General features: G+C 42.0%; 1 protein-coding gene and 1 long non-coding RNA gene across 6 annotated transcripts in view; one reads left to right on the top strand and one right to left on the bottom strand.

Annotated features, from left to right (window-relative positions):
- Positions 1–3,509: 3,509 nt before the first annotated feature.
- Positions 3,510–5,533, bottom strand: LOC149468356 (uncharacterized). Its single transcript, XR_016311755.1, has 2 exons — positions 5,044–5,533; positions 3,510–4,300 (listed from the first exon to the last, which is right to left on the bottom strand). It is a non-coding gene; the product is annotated as an uncharacterized LOC149468356 (long non-coding RNA).
- Positions 5,534–16,598: 11,065 nt separating this feature from the next.
- The window catches only part of SEMA6D (semaphorin 6D), a 103,767-nt gene continuing 97,596 nt past the window's right edge, over positions 16,599–22,769 (top strand). For 4 of the 5 annotated variants that reach the window (XM_089670335.1, XM_089670333.1, XM_089670334.1 and 1 more), the window contains exon 1: positions 17,863–18,152. The gene's annotated coding sequence lies outside the window, so the exon portion shown is untranslated. Of the gene's footprint in view, positions 16,744–17,862; positions 18,153–22,769 lie in introns of those variants that run through there. The other variant, XM_089670332.1, reaches the window with a different exon arrangement.

Raw genomic sequence — 22,769 nt, 5'->3', positions numbered from 1 at the left:
TTGTCAGCATTTCCCATTATGTGGTGATGATAGGAACATTATGTACACACAAAATAGATACGGAACCAGCAAGATGCTTGGATACATGACACAGTGTACACTGCAGAGTAATTAAATCATGTTTTTAGAGCTTGCTGTAGATTAGGAACAAAAATATATTCTATTAATAAAAAAGTAAAATACAATTTAAAGAAAAATTAAAGGATAAGTGCACTTATCGTTTTGCCTTTTTCCCCTGACCTTAGCCAACTCCCCCTCCACAGATGCATACTTACCTTGGTCTGATGGCTACAATACCTCTGTTTGTCTACATTCAGCATTGCACATTTTCACTGTCCTGGCCGAACTTGTGCATTACAGCCAGGGCCATGGATAAGGGCATACCACCAATTCTCTTGTAGGGGTCCCAGGCCAACAGGGGGGCCCAGTCAGCTGGGTGAATCGGATGTGGGCAGGGAGGGTGATCAGAACAGCAGAGAGGAGATTACTGGAACTGATCCCCTGTATGGCTCTTTCTGCAGCAGCTGAAAGCTGACTTCTCTCCCTCCCATTGGTTTTCAGCTCAAGCAGAAAGAGTCATACAGGGGATCAGTTCCAGTAGCTGCCCCTCATCACCCTCCTTGTGCACCATATGTTTCCCCCTCCTCCCCAGGCCCCCCACTCCCACAGTGCTGCTGGCTTCCCTCCTTTCCTTCCCCCCGGCAGCTGCAGGTACTAGGACAATAGGATCCTTCTGGATGGAGAGTGGAAGAAGGTTCCAGTAAATATGTCACATTTACCAGCCCCTTCCTTTCCTGAATGAACACAATGAGCGATCAGTACCGATCACTCGCTGTGTTCATTCATAACTGCCGTATAGTAAACTGTGGGTTTTTTTGGGGGAAGGGGGGCTGTCAGGTTGGCTGTATGGGGCCCCATGGTTTCTAACGGCAGCCCTGATTACAGCCCGATAGACTTCTTTTGGAGCATCTCCGAGCTTATAAAGTTTTGGGACACAACCCCAGCCAGGACAGTGAAGACTTGCAGATGTTGATGTAAACAAACAGAGAAACCACAACCATCGGACGGAGGTACATTTGCATCTGTGGAGAGGGTAGGTTGGCAAATGAAGTTGGGGAAGAGAGCGATAAGGGAAAGTGTGCTTTGTTTTGAAATTAACTTATCTGTTAAGTCAAAAGGTCAGTTCACTGAAAAAATGCATTTTGGTTGTTGGTGGAGTCTAGTTTGCTTAGACCCCCTTCAGGCCTTTGTGGTCCATTGCAGTGCCACCCCCTAGGTTCCTGTGCACCAGATTTGTAAAGTAACCCTAAATCTATTGGTCAATAGAGCAATAAGCACTATCGGCCAGTAAAGATGCCCATCACAATAATGGACCAATACAGAACTTAAAGTGGTTTAAATCTCAGGCATGAAATATGAACAAAGCATATCCCTCTATAGTGTGTACTTGTATCAATTAAGAGCACTAAGTGTCATTTCTGTCTGCTGGTTCATTCCCCTGCTATCTGCCCAAATCGCTTCTGACAAGTTTTCCAGACACCAAGAGAAAAATTGTGACTGAGAATTGAGAATTGAGAACCTCCAGCACACAGTTTATGATTGACAGCCTCAGCTCTGTTCTTGTGTGTTATGTGAAAGGGGGTGTCCCTTCCCTCCAACCATTTTTCAGAGTTCTCCACACTGAGCTCTGCAGAGTGTAACATCAGATCCCTGCCCCCTGGTTTTTGAAAGCTCAGTCAAGCTTTGTAAATTCTGCACTTTGAACAAATGTAGAGAAGAGAAGACTGCAGATAAACAGCTACAACGTATGTAAAAGAGCTTTTTTAATCTCCATGTATCATCTGAGGCTAGGTACTCTACTGGGTATATGTGAGGGTTTACAACCACTTTAAGGATGCAGGAAGGGGACCAGGAGAGCAGGTGGAAATTAATAACTGGGGTGCATCATCCAGCAGGATAATGAACAAACACCTGAGGCTACCAGCTATTCCATGACAGCAGCATTTTGCAAAATAAAAAGCATTTCAGGTCCTCATTAAGCATGCAGATCTCACCAGATCTTTCTGAGTCCTTGAGAGACATTACTAAATGTAATATGATTTTAATTTCGAAAATCTTTCAAAAACTGAGATATCACTGACAATATCACTTCATCTCAATGCAATATCAGAAAACATGCTTCCCATGACAGATATCTATTGTTATGGCTCCATTTGGCTATATTTAAAGAGTGGCTCCACTTCTGTTGGGAAAAAAATATTCCCCTCTGGGGAAATTTAATGAGGAATTTTAATGCAAGGATTTTAATGAACTTTGTTGCACATTCCTACCTTTTGTTATTCTGAAGAAATATTTTTTCTTTGTCTATGTAAAGAATGAATCTGTATGGGAGTGATTTCATAATTATCTATCAGTTGCTGCACCTGCTGGGCTCTGAGGAAAGCGGCAGGGTCTGCATCCTTTTAGACGTGATTTCCTTTGGAATTATCGAACCAAAAATGACATTTTTGTTGCAGTAGATGCCAAAAATGTGACTAGTATCTTAGTGCAGACTTCTGTGAAAATCAGTAAGCCCATCACACAAGCAAGAAATTACATATCTGGGGGGGGGGGGATATTGTATACCATTTGCGTACAGAACACCTCCAGATAGCCATATTGCAATGCATTTTGCAGAAAATTACAGTGCTGCAGGTTGAAAAGGAAAGGTATTTTTTTTATAACATTCAATTACAATATGACTTGTGTTATGCAATATATATATATATATATATACCGTATTTGCCGGAGTATAAGACGACTTTTTTTGCCCTGAAAAACATGCCTCCAAGTGGGGGGGTCGTCTTATACGCCGGGTGCACTTCAGTTGGGATAGACATAGCTGCCATAGTGGCCTTCCGATACTCGCCCGGTGCCCATAGTGGCCTCCCGATGCCCGCCTCATTCTACATACCAGCCGCGGCAGGTCATCAGCGTGGCTGCGGCGAGCATCAGCAGCGATACAGGGGTGCCAGCCTTTTCGGCGTGACCGGCCCGTTCTGCTCGGCGGGAAGCAGCGGCACTCCGGCCTGCCCCTTGTCTACTCAGAGCTCGCACATGCGGACCTGCGCACTAGTGCCAATTACAGGGAGATGCAGGGACATGGTAGTGACATGGAGACAGGGAGGGCAGACAGGGAGCAGGGACCAATCCAATCAGGCTTTATATACAGCCAACCACAGTACTGCACCATTGTACAGTACAATACAGCATAGAAAATGTCCAGCAGTCAAACCCCTATCAACCCTATCATGGCACCAGCAAAAAGAAAGAGGGGGTAGTCTTATACAGCGAGTATATAACAAACTCTATATTTTGAGTGGAAATGTTGGGGGTCGTCTTATATGCCCAGTCGTCTTTCGGTCACTTTCGCTAAAGTTCCAGGGGTGGAGGTGAGCCTGGCACTGCTATGGTTACCAGAGAAACAACATACTGTTTTGGATAGAGATAAAACAGGTGGCGCACACACCTAGTGCATTATCCAAGGTTTATTGTAAGGAGTGAAAGAATAATAAAAACATACTCAAAGACGAAGCATGTATCTAAAAAGCATAGAAAAATTACAATGGCCACAACGGCAGGCAAGGTGTTCTCACTGTCAGTGCGGTCAAATGGCTGACGCGTTTCGGGGACGAATCCCTTTCCTCAGAGCTGATGACCAGCCTCTGATGCAGATGTGTGATGAATGGAAAGTAGGAGCCTTGCTGTTGATGCCTCCATGTCATAGGCTGCATCCATGGGCTGCATTCATGTCATAGGCCTCCAAAACATCTCAGAAGATTTCTGAGTTAGAAAAAGTGAACAAGAGCTAGTTTACCTGATAGTGGCAAAGGAACTAACTTTGTGCAGGACAAAACATCTAGGAACCCCACGGCTGGGGCTTCAAATTCAGATTTAAAGTCCAATTAGGCTTTTAAAGTCTGTAAATATGTCAGTTTACCTACATCACCGGTCTTCTTGGATGAATGTGGGTAGGCAGACTGGTCAGTCCTTGCTGGTACCATGACAAGTTGTTGCTTTCCTGCCCCCAAGAAAAGGTAGAGTTTGCAGTTGACAAGACAATCATTACCACTTGCAGCTGTTTCTTGATGCCCACATTCAAGTGGATTATGGAATTCACTTTCCCTACATTCCAGAGGGTCTTTTCAACATCTTGGAGAAGGATGTTCAAAGCCTGAATAACCAATTTGCGGGCTTAACCAGAGAAAGCTATGCCATTATGGCTAGCTTTAGATGAGAATTTCCCTCTTTCAGAGATTTCCTGCAAAAATAAACTGACAGGTTTTAACTATTCCCTACCTCATTTAAAACTAAGAAAACAAAATGTTTAGCTACACCTTGAGTTTTGAAACACATAAAACACTTCAAAGTTGCAAAATATGTATTACCCACAACAATGTATGTTGCGGAGATCATCGATGTTCAAAGACTTTCTTAACTGAATTTGTAATTACTGTATGTGATGCTTTATGTTTGAAAACGACACATGAATTTATAGTGGCATTGCCTTTACTGCGGAGGTTGGCAAAACAGAGCATCAAAAAAATTATTTCACTATGGGGCCAATCATATCTGGTTAAATGACAAACAGTAAGCATTTCTTAGGCAGAAAGGACTGTGATTGTATCTACAATATCTCTTGTGACCAGTTTAGATTCCGATGGTGCTCAGCAAAACTCTTCATTGGGCTTGGGATACATGCAAAATACAACTGATGTTTTTTCATTCCTTTTTTCTTTTGCGAATTGTTTCGCAGCATCAAAAGACATTGGCGTGTCAGCTAAGTAAACAAAACTCTTTACTAGCAAGGAAAAATATGACTGCTGGCTATATCATCTGCAGCCAGTCTTCCTAAGCTCTACAAGTTTCTACATATACACATTCCCCTCCTCACTTTCAGTGCTCTTATGCCCTTTAGACAATTAGATTCTTAGATCCATCCTCCCCCACACTACTCTAGCCTTTTCTCTTTACTCTTCCCTCCATTTCAGCTTTGTTTTTTACCTGTTATCAGTTTACAGCCCAGCTGCCACGTCCAGAAGCCACATAGCCATGGACAAAGGAGTGATCCACATACAGGGACAATACAGAAGGATTTTTTTGATAAAGGAAACTGCAGATTAAGGACAAACACATGCACACAGAAAAGCTAGAATATTATGTGACCCTCTGAGGCTGCCAAACATTACTGCTTGCTGTAATGTTCCAATTGCAGTGAGAAAGAACCCAGAGAGACCGGCACTTAGAGTTCTCAGGCTTGTACATTATATTACTCTGATTACTGATGTTAGCTCTATGGGTTTCCTGGTGGTAAAGTACTTCTTGATGCAGGAGAATCCATCTGTTATTTACAATAGAAAAGAAAAAATCTGTAAAGAAAAGTTGCTTTGTGTTTTCATCATATAAAAAGTTAATTATTTTTATACATGTGAAATTAAATTCTTCAAAGTCGATGATCGACATAAAAACAATTGCAGGTTACCCCCGTTGTTTGCCAGTCTTCCTAATTATGGCCAGGCCAGGCAATGACAGTGTAATATCTATAGGTTCTATTGGCAATAAATGCATATTTTGAGCAACAATAGGTAAGATGAGGGAAACAGCTGGCAAGAAGAGATGTTATAGGACTCCAAGAAAAGCTGTCAGGATGGTGTGATATTTGCTGACACTTTTTTGTGATGTGAGATGAGCACAGTAAGGTGCCTGTTGTGTTGTGCAAATGATGGGTGTGGAAAGAGAAGAGAAGACATACAAAGGTACCTTGTCATGTTTTTGCACCAGGATTTTACTCAAGGTAGGCTTATTCCTGTCATTAAAATTGTGAGCATGTGAAGGCTATCTAAAGTTATCAATGTACATGAGAACAAACAAGCCATTTTTGACCACCTCGAATGGCGTTCTCATGTCCCAGCAAGGCCCCAACCATTTTATTGGATTAAGATGCTTAAAGCACCTACATTTCTGTACATGTCTGAGCTTTCTACTAAGTATCTCTCCTCCATTGATCGATATTAAATCCTCCTCCGCTTCTATTAAATAAAAAATGACCTTAAAGTAAGCTGCTAACACCCAAACCTATACCTAATAGGTATATGTGCAAAATATGAAATAATAAGTGTAGCGCTAATCTAAATATCACATAACAATAAATATGAAAATAAAATGCAAAAACATGCACATATGAAATATTGAATAACAAATCCAAAGTGATCTGATCCAATCAGGATCCAATGGTGACATACATATCAGTGAAAAGTGAAATAGCAAAATGGTCCCGTCAGGACCCCGTGTAGTCTCCTCCATTGATGTCTATTCCAGAGGTCATCAAACTTTCTAAAGAAAAAGAACATTTACGGACCTTCAGACTTTAAGGGGGCCGGACTGTGCCCAATGGGAGCAAATAATGCCTGATCTTTGGTATTAGGGGGAGAAATAGTTGGTGTCCATGAGGGGAATAGTGCCCCATTTTTGTTGTCAGTGGCAGGAATTATGCTTCATTGTTGGTGTCAGTAGCAGGAATAATTCCTCAAGGGCTGGATAAAGGCAAGCAAAGGGCTGCACTCCAGCCCCAGAGCCACGGTTTGGAGACCACTGGCCTAAGCCCATGCTAAACTCAAGTTATGCAAAAAGTAACTAATAATATAAATATAAAAATGAAATCTCTTATTGTTCTGTACAAAGCATATATCTCACACTGACAATAGTCTCATCGTGCAGGGGGTCACTTACCTAAATTGTAGTACTTTCAACTTAAAATCATCTCACATTCTCCTCTACATTATAGGAATATATATTGAATAAGCACAAATTTTAAGTCATAAGTGTAGTATTTAAGGGCCTATTCATACAAGAACATTGAGTGACTCAATACGTTCTCAAGTATTGAGGTGCTTTGCATTGCAGTTCATTAAGCACCACCTGAAATAAGAGCAGGCTGCATTTTTCTTTAATAGTGCAACACACAAAAAAATGTGCAGGACATAGGACACCATGCATTTTTTAGGTGAATAGCATCGCAGTGCAACAACACATATGTACCTCACTGTTGCTAAAGTGGTTGTAAATCTCAGACATGAAACAACGCATGTTCCTCTATAGTGTGTACTTATCTCTTTCCAGAGCACTAAGTGTAATTTCTGCTGCTTTGTTCCTTTGCTATCAGCATGAATCCCTCCTAACAGGTTTTCCTGACACCAAGAGAAAAAAGGTGACAGGGGAGGGACCTCCAGCAGAATGACACCCTCAGCTGTTCCTGTGAGCAGTGTGAAGGGAGGTGTTTCTCTTCCCTCCAATCAGCTCTCAGAGCTTTCCCCACTGAGTTCTGCAGTGTGTAATTTCAGCTCTTGGCCCCCTTTTTCTGAAGTATCAGGCAAGCATTATAAATTCAGCACTTTGAACAGATGTAGAGAAGAGAAGACTGCAAATAAACAGGTACAACCAATGTAGGAGGATTTGTTTCATCTCTGTGTATCACCTGAGGCCAGTCACTTCACTGGGTGACTAGCCTCAAGTATATTACAACAGGTAAGGACACGGCACACTGCCAGCTCAGTCTGTAATATTGATTGAAACTGTCTCAGCCTCATGCTCCCCCTGACATGTTTCACACCTCCCCCATGGCATAGACCTCTACTATTAATCCCCAGGGACAGGGCAAAATGCATCAGAACATGGCTCAGGAGGAGCCTGAGGCTGTTCCAATCAATATCACATGTTGAGCTGGCAGTGCGCAGTGTCCCATCCCATTGCATGTCTACACTGCTTTTTGGATTGAGCATATTGGATGCCTTCACCGTCACTGTGCAGTGAATCACCGTTTTGGTAATCACAGATTAGGCACCTTGAGCGCCACTGGAAGCAGGTGTACCAGCTTGCTCTTGAACACAAGCGTTCTGAGCCCATGTAACATAAATGCTGGCATATTTCACCCACCTTGTGTGTCCAGCTTCTGCGTACACCTACCTTGCATGCCCAGCTTCTGCGTACACCCACCTATAGATATGAATGACTATTTGTGGCTGTCCTTGGGTATGCTCCGACACAGATGTAAATATAGCATACGGGCGTATTTCAAGAATATTCTATTAGAGTGTTTACGTATGTATCAGCATATTCCCGTGTATAGCTCCACACAGTCATTAATGTCTGTGGGCAGCAGTACGCAGCAACTGGGCTTCCCTGGGTGGGGGAAATTAACTGAGCTCTACATTGCATGAGCTCGGAGCATCCATGCCCTACAAGACTTGCACATTCTATAATGCTTGCTCATCAGTATATAGTTAATGTATTGTAAAAGGAGATCTGAAGATTGATCATTAAAAGCAGCTCTTAAGCTCACAATGAGTGCTCGATTTCCCCATCAACACAGTCAATGTTGTTGGGAGAATCCCTTCCGCAGTGCTGGTGCATTCTGCCGGTGAGGAGCCTTCCTTGCAAGCACAAGACAGTGATCAGTGCTGGTGGCTAAAGCCACCAGCAGCAACTGCTTGAAAAAAATCTGCCAGGCTGGCTGTACTGAAATCAGTCCATGGATCAACTTCACTACAATCAGCGTGGCCATAGATGGATCAAATCTCGGTCGGTCCCTGCTGAACCGGTTAAGATTCGATCCATTTATGGCTGGCTTTAGTTGCCCAGTGCATTTACTCTGCAACTACCAAGAAAAGATATCTGCCATACAGCAATTGTCTTGTTAACAATTAATTGAATAATTTGTAGCATTGCAATCACTGACAGAGCAGTAAAGCACAACCACTGTGTAGGAAGGAATTCAAAGCAGGAGAGGAAGGATTGATTGATTACAGGCAAATAGGCTGTTCACTGAAAACAGAATTTTCTCTTAGTTTAGTGAATGAAGTGAAGCCCGTGTAAGCCAAAGTACTGTTTTGCTAATGTTCTTTGCATGTGATTGGGTATTCTTTGCAAAGTGAAATTTTACCACATTCGCTAAGCAAAGGTAAAATTCCCATTGCAAACTAAACAGTCTATTTGCCTTTAGTAAATCAACCCCATAGCCTGGTTAAGTAATATGATGCAGATATGGTTGACCATGCACATACTGTATATGTGATATATAAATGATATAGTACATACTGTATATTCAAAACTGATTGAAAAGACTATGGAGGAGATTCACTAAAACTGGAGCACGTAGAATCTGGTGTAGCTGTGCAGTGTAGCCAATCAGTTTCTAACTTCAGCTTGTTCAATTAGGCTTTGACAATAAAACCTGGAAGCTGATTGGTTTTTATGCAGAGCTGCACTAGATTTATGAATTTTTTAATAAATAACCCCTTATATATTACTTTTAAACGACTAAAACAGGTAATCGTGTACTAATGATATCCCATGTGGACCAGTGTGATGTATTGGCCAAAAGGTTTAGCAACAGCTGGATGGCACTCCTCCAGACAAGCCATGAATGCAGATGAGTGTATATTGCTTTTTAATTTTAACTTTAAGTCCTCACCAACAAGGACCTCAAAAATACTAGACCCCAAAACTCATCGCTCATTTGCAACTTGCCCGACAACCAAAAGCACAAGCAAATCCTCACCTCTTCTTATTCAAGAGAAGGATCGACCTGGTAGTGATTTTTTGCCCAGCCAGAAGCTGGATTGGGTATGTTAATAGAAACTTTTTAGGATACATAAGAAAGTATTAAATGATTTTCCTGTCTGTTATCCACCAAAATCTAAAATAACGTTTTTGGTGGACTGGCCCTTTAAGAGGCACAAAAATTTGCAACAATATACCTGAAAGGTATAATATTACAACTTTTCCCCCAGTGTTTACCTATTTGAATAAAGTAAAATATTGCTTTTTTAAGTGTTCTTTTACAGTTCATTCATTCAAGTTGCTGTGCTTCTGTGGCTCACTTAGCTGCTTGTAAAGATTTAGCACTGTCACATGGTTACGTTTATTGATCAATCAATTTGTTTTGACTAAAGTTCACTACAGTGCAGGTTCATACATTCAGAGTACATTCATTGTCTCTGCACTGCCTACAGTTTCATTCCAAGAAGAATATATAATAAAAGTGGTGAATGGCAGCTTTACACGTACCATGCTTTCTGAAGTTCATTTTAAATTTAAGTTTCATAGTAATACTGCATAAATAAGATATGTCAATTGCTTATAACAGATAGAACACATGTAAACTTTCCAACCACCCAATTTCTCTGCCAACCAATCAGACATTTTCGGAATGTTTTTTTTACTCTCAAATAGGCCAGCATCGGGTGCTTTCCACCAACTAATTTCTCTCCTGCTATCCATTCACCTACTCATACTGCTGAGCATACTTGTTTTTTTTAATGTCTTCTTTTTTAAGTTTAATTTATTTAATTTAATTATTTTATTTAATTAGGAAGTGATTTGCTAATAAATATGCATCTGAAAGTCATGTGTGCTCCCCTTCTATGTCTACAAAGGGTCAAGACAACAAGACTAAGTATACTGGGATTTATTTTAAGCTAATGATCTACTATATCTTCCTATGCAGAGAGATATATTTATACATTATATTCTGGACAATTGCATGTTTTTATATTGCTTTTAAATCTCAGCAGTCTTTTTGAAGATCCCTATTCAAAATGGTATACAAATAGTAAATAAATTCTTGACTAATGTTCCTCCTGGTTTGTCATTCAATTTCCAATGTTGATGGGTGTGGAATGTTTATCACATACAGGGAAAGGCTTATTGTGTTAGGAGTGTCAGGCTCTAGACATACCCTTAGGACACATCTAAATGCAGACCCTCCCCATCTCCATAGACACTGGCCCAGTGTGTCTTATGCTAATTCTTATCCTCTGTTTACAAAACACTGGAACTATGCAACCATCCCATTGGGTTGCTAAACAAATGCTAACTGTTTATTTTTGGAAAATGTTATGTTTTGTCTCTGATAGCCATTGACATGAGCTTAATTTGGCTTGATGCAACAATGATTCTTTTGTCTATATGTACCAACAGTTAATAGAAGATATCCACCATCCAGGGGCGGACTGACAACTCACGGGGCCCCCGGGCAATAGGGGATCATGGGGCCCCTGTGTCCTTGCCCAAACTCAAAAAAAGCCTATGAAAAAGGTACCAGGGTTATCTCATGGGGCCCCCTACTGACCCCGGGGCATTGGGCAGTGCCCGAGTTTCCAAATGGTCAGTCCGCCCCTGCCACCGTCAACCATTTTCAGGGGACATAGTGACTGGCAAACATGTTTTTTCTGCAGAAGACTGCTTTTTATGTTAGGATTAGGTCAGCACCATAGGTGTATACTCAGCCTCCTCAATCCCTCTTTTATAAGCAATACTATAATGATTAGGTGACCTGAACCTGCATGTATTCCACAGGATGTGTACAGAAAAGCACAGACAGCACAGTGGCTTAGTGGTTTGCTCTCCTGCTTGGCAACTCTAAGGAGTTTGGTGCAAATCCCAGCTAGGACACTACCTGCATTGAGTTTGTATTTTCCTCCCTAGTTCATGTTAGCTTTCTCTGGGCATTCCAGTTTCCTTCCACACTCCGAAGATATGATGATAGTTTCACTAGCTCCTGTCTAAATTACCCCTAGTATGTATGCATTTGAGATAGAGACCTTAGACTGTAAGCTCCTTGGGGGCAGGGACTAATGTGAAATACTTGTAATAAAAAAATAAACTGTAGATGATTAGACCATGGCCACACATCTGACCCAACATTTCACCGACAACTGATGTCTACAGCCAGCTTAAAGCCTGCCATATATTGAAATTTGGCCTGTTCAGCAGGAACCAACTGAATTTTGATCCATGTATGGGCACCCCGGTTATACAAAAATTGATCTATAGATCGATTTATGCACAACCAGCCTGTTGGGGTTTTCCAGAACAATTTTCTGGGCTTTCTAAGCTTTCTCTTGGGTTGACTGTTAAAGGAAACCTATGGTTTGCCTATACAGGGTAAAGCAACAAGTTTGCTTTATTGTCCAATTCCTCAGCATACAGTATACCTACGTTTCCTATATTCACTGTCACATGGGGTTAGGTGCTTTACCTCCCCAGTCTTGTCAGCCGAGTGGAGCAGTGCAAGGAAAGCCGAGTACATGTTTGGAAAGGTGGTCCCTGTCTGGGAAAAGGAAAAGAGAGATTCAAAGTAAGACTCCAACCACCCAGGTTAGAATCACCAACCATTAGGCAGATGCCTCATTCACTTTCAACTTTTACTGGAATAAAGTGAAACATTAACGTAAACACGGGGGAGATTTACTAAAACTGAAAGGCGCAAAATCTGGTGTAGCTGTGCATAGAAACCAACCAGCTTGCAGGTTTTATTGTCAAAGCTTAATTGAACAAGTTACAGTTAGAAGCTAATTGACTACCATGCTCAGCTGCCCAGATTCTGAGTGCTCCAGTTTTAGTAAATCTCCCCCGCAGACTGCTATAATAGATAGGGACTAAAAACTTTGTCCACTTTTTTCTTGTTTTTGCTGCCTTTGTCTCAATTGAGATTTCTTTACCTGATTGCTCATAATGGTGATTAATGAAAATTTCAACCATTCTGCAAAAAAATTAAATAAATAAAAAATAGGAGCACATCTTGAACATGTTATGGCTCAGGTGGTAACCCGTATACCAAATGTCAAAATAGATGCTGGGAGAGGTCTCATTACATAAGGATGTCAGACACTTATGTAGCAGTCAAATATGAGGAGATTGTTTTGGGTCATACTTGTCCATATTTACTTAGTGTGTCGTGACAAGTCTTTTTGATGCTGACTTTCATCTACTTGTAATTACTAGATATCAAAGGCATGGGACAATTGATGTGAGTGGACAGAGGTTGCACAACCTATGAGGTCAATGTATAACAGCTTCCCTTGAGGTCTGCACTATCTTTCATTTTTGATCATTACTGTCCATGGTCAAATCTGACAAGTACCTAGACCTACGGGTATATGGATACATTTATGCAAAGTTACACAGCATATTGGTTTATTCAGTAGGACAGTTCCAACAGCAACAGTGATCTGCAGGGTTTAGTATAGTAACCCATGTCTCCAATCAGTTTTTTATCTACTGTAGCGGTCTCAGTTGAGAGTTGACTTTAGACTGCTTGCTGTGGGTTACTTCTCTTTGCACATTGCCATTACTCTTTTCAGTGCTTTACATAAATTTGCTTGTTAATGTACTACATTAATAAAACTGGAAGAAAGGGATACCTTTCTGGGTAGAAACATGGAGATTGCCTTCAACTTTTCATTTTGTAAAGGGTGTCATGCTAATCCTTTTGCATCACCAGTTATGAGTCATTGAGGTTGATTTACTGAAGGTAAATAGACTGTGCACTTTGGAAAGTACAGTTGCACTCAGCATGAGCAGTGGCTCCAGAGCTTAAAACGGAGTTCCACTGACGCTGTCAAAAAATAAAAGTCAGCAGCTACAAAAACTGTAGCTGCTGACTTTTAAAAAACAGCCACTTACCTGTTCCCCGGTCCAGCGGTGTGTCCCCAGCAGCCCGTTTCACCGGCTGTCCTGTATTCCAGGAGGCCGCCATCTTCGGTGTGGGCACCCGGCTGTGATAGCTTGCGGCTTCACAGCCGGGAACCCACTGCGCATGCACGAGTAGCGCTGCGCTTCATGAATGGTCCTGTAGTCTTCTGGGACCTGTCATGTGTCCCAAAAGACTACAGGGAGGGAGGGAGGACACCTTTCACTTCCACCGGAAGTAGGAGCGGGTACCTGTCAAATTCGGGTACCACCCAAAGGTGCCAATCCTTAATGGGGAGCAGTCCTTAAAGAGGAACTTCCAATTTTGGGTGGAGCTCCGCTTTAATAAATGAATAAATAAATTGTTGCTTGGTCCTTGGTTTTGGCTGAATTGAATAATCAAAAAGTCTAGGTGCCCCCTCCAGACATATTTAACTACAGCAGCTTAGGAAACTGCAGTGGTCAGGGTAAATCAGGACAAAAGTGTATCAGAATATAGACAGACATAAATGGATCCAAATTCGGCCAGCTCAGCAGGGACCGGCCAAGATTCGATCCATGTATTGACAGGCTGGTTGTACCCAAAATGCATAAAAGGGGAGGTGCAGCGCTAACTTAATAAATACACATTCATATAAACCAATGTTGAGGTGCTGATAAAGTGCAATAAAAAGGTGACTATAGATGATGAGTATAGTCCATAACGTGATCAAAACCCAAGAGAGTCTTCAAAGAACTCCAATGACTGGATTCGTGGATGAGGTGATAAAGGTATAAAGATTGCGCACTCACCAGATACACAATCCAAATGCGCATTCAGAACAGATAATCCTAGGGTCCTCATATGGATCTGGTCAGATCTGGTCACAAAGCCCCTCGCCACTTGATAGTGTTGCCACACATAGATGAAAAAAAGGCCGCTCTGCAGACGTAAAAGGCTCCCACCGGAGCCCAAAGAACAAAAGGAGGCCAAATAGTGTGATACCTTAATGGCAAGGGGTATTTATTCCCAAAAAATCACGATACAAGCAGGGGCAGGAAAGATACTGACCATACATAGGTTTAGCAAATGGCCGCCGGGGCCCTCGTGGCGATCCATTGATCGATTTTGGTACAACTAACCTGTTGGATTTTTTGCATATGTTTATATTACTGCCAGCTGCTATAGCCGCTAGCAGTAATCATTGTGTTCTGTTTGCCAGGAAGGCTCAATGCGCCCCACATCCCCCAGTCGGCAGAATACAACAGCACTGGGGGAGGCATTCCCCCATCAACACTGACTATGGTGGGGGAAACTAGCAATTCTCTTTACCCATGGTGGAAGGGAAGGAAATACTGCTACAGGGCAGCACAGGTGCGCAAAATCACGTATATATATATATGTAATTTTGCAGTTTGCGGCCTTGGCTTTCAATCACCGTGTCCTGGCAGGTGATTCCTGGCAGAGCCATACAAAGCAGTGGGCTTACAGTGAAACACATACAGCCCACATTGTAAAACTGCACACAGTTAACCCTTTGATTGCCCCAGATGTTAACCTCTTCCTGCCCAGTGCCATTAGTACAGTGTCAATGCTTTTTATTAGTACTGAGTACTGTATTGGTGTCATTGGGGACACCAAGTCAGCTCCCAGAGTGTAAGATTGCCCGCCGCAGTCCCACAGTCTATACTATAAATATAAGTTGCTGATTGCTGCCATTGCTAGTTAAAAAAATGTTTTTAAATTCCAGTATATATACCGCCATTTATAAACACTATAACTTTCACGTAAACCAATTAATTTACATTTATTGGGATTTTTTGTTTAGCCAAAGCATGTAGCAGAATACATTTTGGCCTCAATTGAAGATGAAATCTGATTTTTTTTATTTTTTTACTGGACATGTTTAATAGCAAAAAGTCAAAAATATAGTTTTTTTTCCCAAAATTGTTGTTTTTTTGGTTTATAGCACAAAAAATAAAAAACGCACAGGAAATCAAACACCACCAAAAGAAAGCTCAATTTGTGGGGAAAAAAAAGGACGTAAAATTTAATTTGGGAGCAGCATTGGATGACTGCGCAATCGTCAGTTAAAGTAATGCAGTGCCATATCGCCAAAAATGACCTGGTCAGGAAGGGGAGTAAATGCTCTGGAGGGCAAGTGGTTAAATAAATTATTAATAATAATATGCATGAGCAGGGCCCTCCTAACCCTCTTGTATTGAACTGTATCATTGATGTATTGTCTCCCATTATATTGTAAAGCGCTGAGCAAACTGTTGTTTAATAATAATAATAACAATCTAATAATAATATTGTAATAATTAGTAGTACGCAGCACATAAGTTACAGTACTATCGCTATATGTTTACCTATGGCCCTTTTATCCCTGTATTGCATCCCTTGTCACCGTCGGCTGTTTTTCTGCAAAAACTATTTCCCAAGCCAATAACGTCGCCGTTTCTCGCTTTGAATTGTTTCCACAGATTGCGCGGCAGACAAACGGCCCCTTAGCATCTTATTTTGTTGCAAAACGCTTTGCATGCGCAGATGTCAGTAAATCAGCCCTCCTATTAGCGCAGCAAATTACATTGAGCCGGTCGAGCTCAGTTCAAAAAAATAAATGAGAATCTGTGCGTTCAATTTACGGTGGGGTGGTGGCGGTGGGGGGAGGGGGGTGGGGGAACGAAGCACCTCCGCTGATTGCTTTTTCTGCTGCTAAGTATAACGTGTTTCTTCTGCCAAAGAAAACTAGGAATGAACTTTGCTGAGATTGTGGTGCAGAGAGAGAGATGATCTGTCTTCAGGATGTCTGTAATAAGATGGGGATAATGAGCAGAAGAGGACTGACTGTCTTAATATTCAGCTGGGCACTGTTCTAGCTGGGAAGGGGGGGGGGGTGAGAGGCCACCTTGGGGTCACCAAGAGTTTCCAGCATTAGCAATAGACACACATCCAGAAAGAAAGAAGAAAAAAAAAAGACATAGGAGGAGGACAACCCCAATGTGCATGTGTGCTGCTGCAGGATCCCAGAGCTGGGGGTGGCTCCCTGGCTTGGTAAGCAGCAGCCTACTGATCTTTTGATGGATTGACTAGAGATGGATCGAATTACACCATTTGCCTTGTCTCAGTTTGTTTTTCTCCTGGCCTGCCCTGCTGCTGCTGCTGCTGCTGGAAGGCTTCTCATGACTTTACTATTCAATGAAGGAAGCAACAGCAGAAAGAAGAAGAAGCGGATCGCTTTGCCTTAAGAGGTAAGCAGGATCCAGCAAGCATGCAGTGCCACCCTGCAGCCTGAGCACCCCTGACAGCTGGGGGGAGCCTGCCAGACAGGAGTTCCAGCAAGAAATCTGTGTACCATGCAGTGCCACCCTGCAGCCTGAGCACCCCTGACAGCTGGGGGGAGCCTGCCAGACAGGGGATCCAGCAAGAAATCTGTGTACCATGCAGTGCCACCCTGCAGCCTGAGCACCCCTGACAGCTGGGGGGAGCCTGCCAGACAGGGGATCCAGCAAGAAATCTGTGTACCATGCAGTGCCACCCTGCAGCCTGAGCACCCCTGACAGCTGGGGGGAGCCTGCCAGACAGGGGATCCAGCAAACAATCTGTGTACCAAGCAGTGACACCCTGCAGCCTGAGCACCCCTGACAGCTGGTGGGAGCCTGCTAGACAGGGGATCCAGAAAGAAATGTGTGTACCATGCAATGCCACCCTGCATATTGAGCACCCCTGATAGCTGGGGAGAGCCTGATAGACAGGGGATCCAGCAAGAAATCTGTGTACCAAGCAGTGCCACCCTGCAGCCTGAGCACCCCTGACAGCTGGGGGGAGCCTGCCAGACAGGGGATCCAGCAAGAAATTTGTGTACCATGCAGTGCCACCCTGCAGTTTGATCACCCCTGATAGCTGGGGAGAGCCTGCTAGACAGGGGATCCAGCAAGAAATCTGTGTGCCATGCAGTGCCACCCTGCAGCCTGAGCACCCCTGACAGCTGGGGGGAGCCTGCCAACCAGGGAATCCAGCAAGCAATCTGTGTACCATGCATCGCCACCCTGCAGCCTGACAGCTAGGGAGAGCCTGCCAGATAGGGGATCCAGCAAGCAATCTGTGTAGCACGCAAGCAGAGCCCATGCCACCCTGCATCCTGGGTACCCCTGATAGCAGGGAGAGCCTGGGCAGCCAGGGGCAAACTTTCTGCAAGCCAGGATCGTCCATGCCCCTGGCTGTGTGTGCATGGAAGTGATTGCAAATAGTTGTAGAGGGAGCTGAGCTCCGTGTTGGGAAGGAGGAGGAGGAGGAGGGGGAGGGGGATGGGAGTGTGCAGGGGGAGGTGCTGGTGTAGGCAGGGGGGTTAGGGCAGTCCACTGTCTCTCTGCCATTTGATCAAGCTGGAGCTTTGAAGATCAGAAAGCTTAGAGCAGGGCCTCAAGACAGTGCTGGTCTATAGGACAACTGGGATGTGCAGAGCCTTGCGATAACCCTCCTCTGGATTGTCCCTGGGAACTCCTACCTCCCCCTGGATGGGAAGCCTGCCTTGGTGGACTATAAGCAAGGAAGCCTACCATGCAAACTTAGATGGATACCAGCAGGATTTGCACTGTGTGCTCAGCAATGGGAAAGTAGCTGCCAGCGATCCCCCTTCCCGACAATTAGTTTCCTAGAGGTAAGTTATCCTTTGTAGTAAGTGGCCATTTCCCCCTATGGCTCTGTGTGATCTGGGGACAGGGGGGCTACCTGTTCATTGGTGTTGACCCCATGCGAAGCTTCCCTTCCATTGCATTGGTAGTAAATTGGAATTACATGGGTTGTTTATTATGGATGAACGGAGACGGATCGTGCACTTGGATTTAGTCTATATTGCTGGAACTTTGTGCAGCACTGTGTACCCCCCCAGAAATGACCACCCCCCACACCCACCCATGCATGCATGCAGGAAAGCAGGCAGCTAGATTTCTTTGTGAATATCAATTATGCATGGAAACAAATAGGAGAGGCTGCGATCTCTATTCTCTCTGTGCAATGCTGGGATCGGATCGGAGAGCTCCAGCCTTCCCAGGCAAGATGACAAGCCAGACACAGGCAGAAACTTTTTCTTTTTTTATTTCTTGGATGTGTGATCGAGCAAGGTTTAGATGTGTTGTGTGCAAAGCCTGGTCGCAGCGGAAAGGTCGCAGGCTGTGCGAGGATTAAGGCTTTGCAAGAGAAATCCTGGACTGAAAATCTGGTGTAGTGCAGTGCACCACCTATTGAAACCACACCTCACCCAGCTCAAAGTAGAGGGCTGGACTGCTACAGGCACTTGATATGCTGGATCTGGCTCCTTTTTTGGGGAAGGGAGGGGAGGACTGTGCTGGAACTACAAAGCCCAGCATGGCCTGTGATCTGCTTCTGTCCTGCTGAGTAGGAATAGCTAGATGTGTGCATATGGTGACATGTATTTGTGCCTCGCATTCTAGGAGAGATCAGGATTCTATGTATAGAACACGAAGATGAATTTGTTACTATTTTTGTGGTGTTGAGACCACTGAAAATATTTGTGATCTCTGGATGTTGTATATACAAAGTAACATGTTTTGGTTTGGAAAAGATGCAACTCTGAGCTATAGAGGGACAGTTGTTGATGGCAGACAAGTCACCTTCCAGTCTTCTGTGACTATTTTATGTATTTCACTAAAAATATTTGTGATATCTGGATGTATTCACAAAGTAACATGTTTTGGTTTGGAAAAGATGCAGCTCTGTTGAGTTATAGGGGGAGGGGGGGGGGGGGGGCAGTGTGTTGATGGCAGACAAGTCATCCTTCCAGTCTTCTGTGACTATTTTATTTATATCACTAAAATATTTGTGATCTCTGGATGTTGTATTTACAAAGCAACATGTTTGGAAAAGATGCAACTCTGAGCTATAGAGGGACAGTTTTTGATGGCAGACAAGTCAGCCTTCCAGTCTTCTGTGACTATTTTATTTATATCACGAAAAATATTTGTGATCTTTGGACGTTGTATTTACAAAGTAACATGTTTGGTTTGGAAAAGATGCAACTCTGTTGAGCTATAGAGGGACAGTGTGTTGATGGCAGACAAGTCATCCTTCCAGTCTTATCTGACTATTGTATGTGTTCCTTATACATTGGAAAAGTATCCATGAAAAATGATCTGATACACTGAAAAGAAATTCGGGAATATTCTTTATACCTTGGAAACATATTTATAAAATAATAATGCTGCATTTAATTTGCTTAGGAGAAGACCCAACTCTTTTGAGCTATTGTACATTAGAGGGACAATGTGTTGGTGGCAGGCAAGACCAAGTCATCCTTCCAGACTTCTTTGACTATTTTATGTATTTCTTTATACAGTGGAAAAGTATCCATGAAATATTATCTTATACACTGAAAATAATTTCTGGAATATTCTTTATACACTGGAGAATTATTGATAAAATATTGCTGCTGAATTTAATTTGCTTAGGAGAAGACCCAACTCTGTTGAGCTATTGTAAATTAGAGGGACAATGTGTTGGTGGCAGGCAAGAACAAGTCATCCTTCCAATCTCCTGTGACTATTGTATGCATTCTTTATACACATTATTTATGAATAATTCTTTATACACTGGAAAAGGGTATTTAGAAAATACTGACTTTGTATTTACACAGTAATATGGTTGGTTTGGAGAAGACCCAACTCTGTTGAGCTATTGTAAATTAGAGGGACAATGTGTTGGTGGCTGGCAAGAACAAGTCATCTTTCCAATCTCCTGTGACTATTTTTTATTCATTTTTTATACAGTGAAAGTATTTATGTATTTTTTTTAGATACCAGAAAAGGGTACTTTATAAAATATCGATGTTGTATTTGCACAGTAATATGATTGGTTTGGAGCAGACCCAACTCTGTAGATGTAAATTAGAGGGACAGTGTGTTGATGGCTGGCAAGACCAAGTAATCTTTTCATTCTTTGACTATTTTATGCATTCTGTATACACTGAAAGTATTTATGAATTATTTTTCATATACTGGAAAAGGGTATTAATAAAATATTAATGTTGTATTTACATAGTAATATGGATGGTTTGGAGAGGTTCCAACTCTGTTGAGCTATTGTAAATTAGAGGGACAGTGTGTTGGTGGCAGGCAAGACCAAGTCATCCTTCCTGCCTTCTGTGACTATTTTATGCATTCTTTCTACACTAAAAGTATTTATAAAATAATAATGTTGTATTTAAAAAGTAACATGTTTGGGTAGGAAAAGACTCAAGTCTATAGAGATATTGTAATTTAGAGGAACAATGTGTTGATGGCAGGCAAGACCAAGTCATCCTTCTAATCATCTGTGACTCTTTTATGCATTATTTTCAAGCTGAACAGTATTTATGAAATATTTGTACACTGGAAGCAGTATTTATAAAGTATTGAGGTTGTATTTAAGAAGTAACATGCTTGGGTTGGAAAAGACCCAACTCGATTGAGCCATGATAAATTAGAGGGACAATGTGTTGATGGGAGGCAAAACCAAGTCATCCTTTCAGTCGTCTGTGGCTATTTTATGTATTCTTTATGTACTGAAATAGTATTTATGAAATGTTCTTTATACACTGAAATGATTTATAAAATGTTGATGTATTTAGGAAGCAACATGTTTGGTTTGGAAAAGACCCAACTTGGTTGAGCTGTTGTAAATTAAAGGGACAATTTGCTGATGGTAGGCAAGACCAAGTCTTCCCTTCAATCCTCTTAGACTATTTTATGCATTCTTTATACAATGAAATAGTATTTATGACATACTCCTTATACACTGAAAGCATTTTTAAAATATTGATGATGTACTTTGGGAAAAAAAAAAAAACACTCTGTTGAGCTGTTGGAAATTGGAATGACAATGTGATGATGGCAAGCAACACCAAGTCATACTTCTACTCATTTTATACACCAGAAAGTATGACATATTGATATTGCATTTACAAAGTAACATGTTTGTTTTGGAAAAGACCCAACTCTAATGAGCGATTGTAAAATTATAAGAACAATGTTTTGATGGCAGAAAGACCAAGTAATCCTGCTAATCTTCATATTTATTTTGCTTATTAATGCTTTTGCCTAAGGGCAGATCTTTGTTTATGCTGTGTGGGTTTATATCTGGTGGATGTTGTGTTTCCTGCTATGTTGCTGATAGTTGGTTCCAGATCTCCACTACTCTTCTGCTACAATAAGGGATGGTTTGCTATTGTTTCCCCTACATAGGGCCAGCTGTGTAATTAACAAGCACAAGCCTGCTTAGAATGTATCCTGTAGCTTTTAATGCTCTACTGAAGATGTTTAAAGCCCAGGACGAGGCGTTCCTTGTGTGAGGTTATAAACACAAGTTTTATTTTTACCATGCTCTTCTTGCCCCAGGCTAGGAATTCATGTGGTAAACCTAACTATCTACCTAATGAACCTCCTCCAAGCTGCACTGGCGGATGACGCGCTACCTGTAAACATTTACCTTGTGCCAAGGAAATTTACAGAAAGATGAATGTGTCCTGTCATTCATATCTAATTGCTAACTTCAGGTATCTAATTATACCAGCCTAAATAAATGAGAACACTTTTCAAGGCATTGTCACATTTGTCATATTTATGCAACAATATATATGGCATAACATTAATTATACAGAAGAAATTTAAGTTAAAAGCGGTTGAAAATCAGTTGCTACCTGGTTTAGCATTTAATTAATGTTTTCCCATCATTGGCTATATGTCAATGTATCTTACAAAAATGATATTAATAAGATGTTATCAACTACAACTCCTATTGAAGAGGCTGCTGGGAGTTAATAGTTGTGATGGAAGATCTGTACAAGGATAACAAAAGCCATTAGCTGCTACATTAATAAAGGAGTAATTGTCACCCTAGTTTGTAGTCACTTGAAATAATTAGTTAGGGTTAGGGGGAATATATAAAGGAGATATATGCCTTGCCTTGATAGGTAATGGAAGGAAGAAATTACTCCTGCAGTCATCCGCTATAACGTGTCCCCGCTGACATGTGTGAATCAGATGTGAATAACCAAGCTTTCTTCGGGCAATATTAAAAAAAGCACCTTATAAATGTAATAGAGTGATTCTACAATGACACATAATTGTGTGACCTCCCACAAATCTAATTAGCACTGTATATATTAGGGCTTATGAGGACATGTCTTGCTGCTTTGGAGAAAGTAGATTGCACTGATGCACAGCATGGTATGACTGTCATCCACAACAGGTGATGTAGTTATTTCAGTAGCAAATATGTCATT

The sequence above is a fragment of the Staurois parvus genome, unplaced genomic scaffold (assembly GCF_062004578.1).
Source record: "Staurois parvus isolate SC_StPar_1 unplaced genomic scaffold, SC_StPar_1.0 ptg000089l, whole genome shotgun sequence".
Lineage (NCBI taxonomy): Eukaryota > Metazoa > Chordata > Amphibia > Anura > Ranidae > Staurois > Staurois parvus.
Note: the sequence above shows the minus strand (reverse complement) of the source record. Positions and strands in the feature narration are given on the sequence as shown.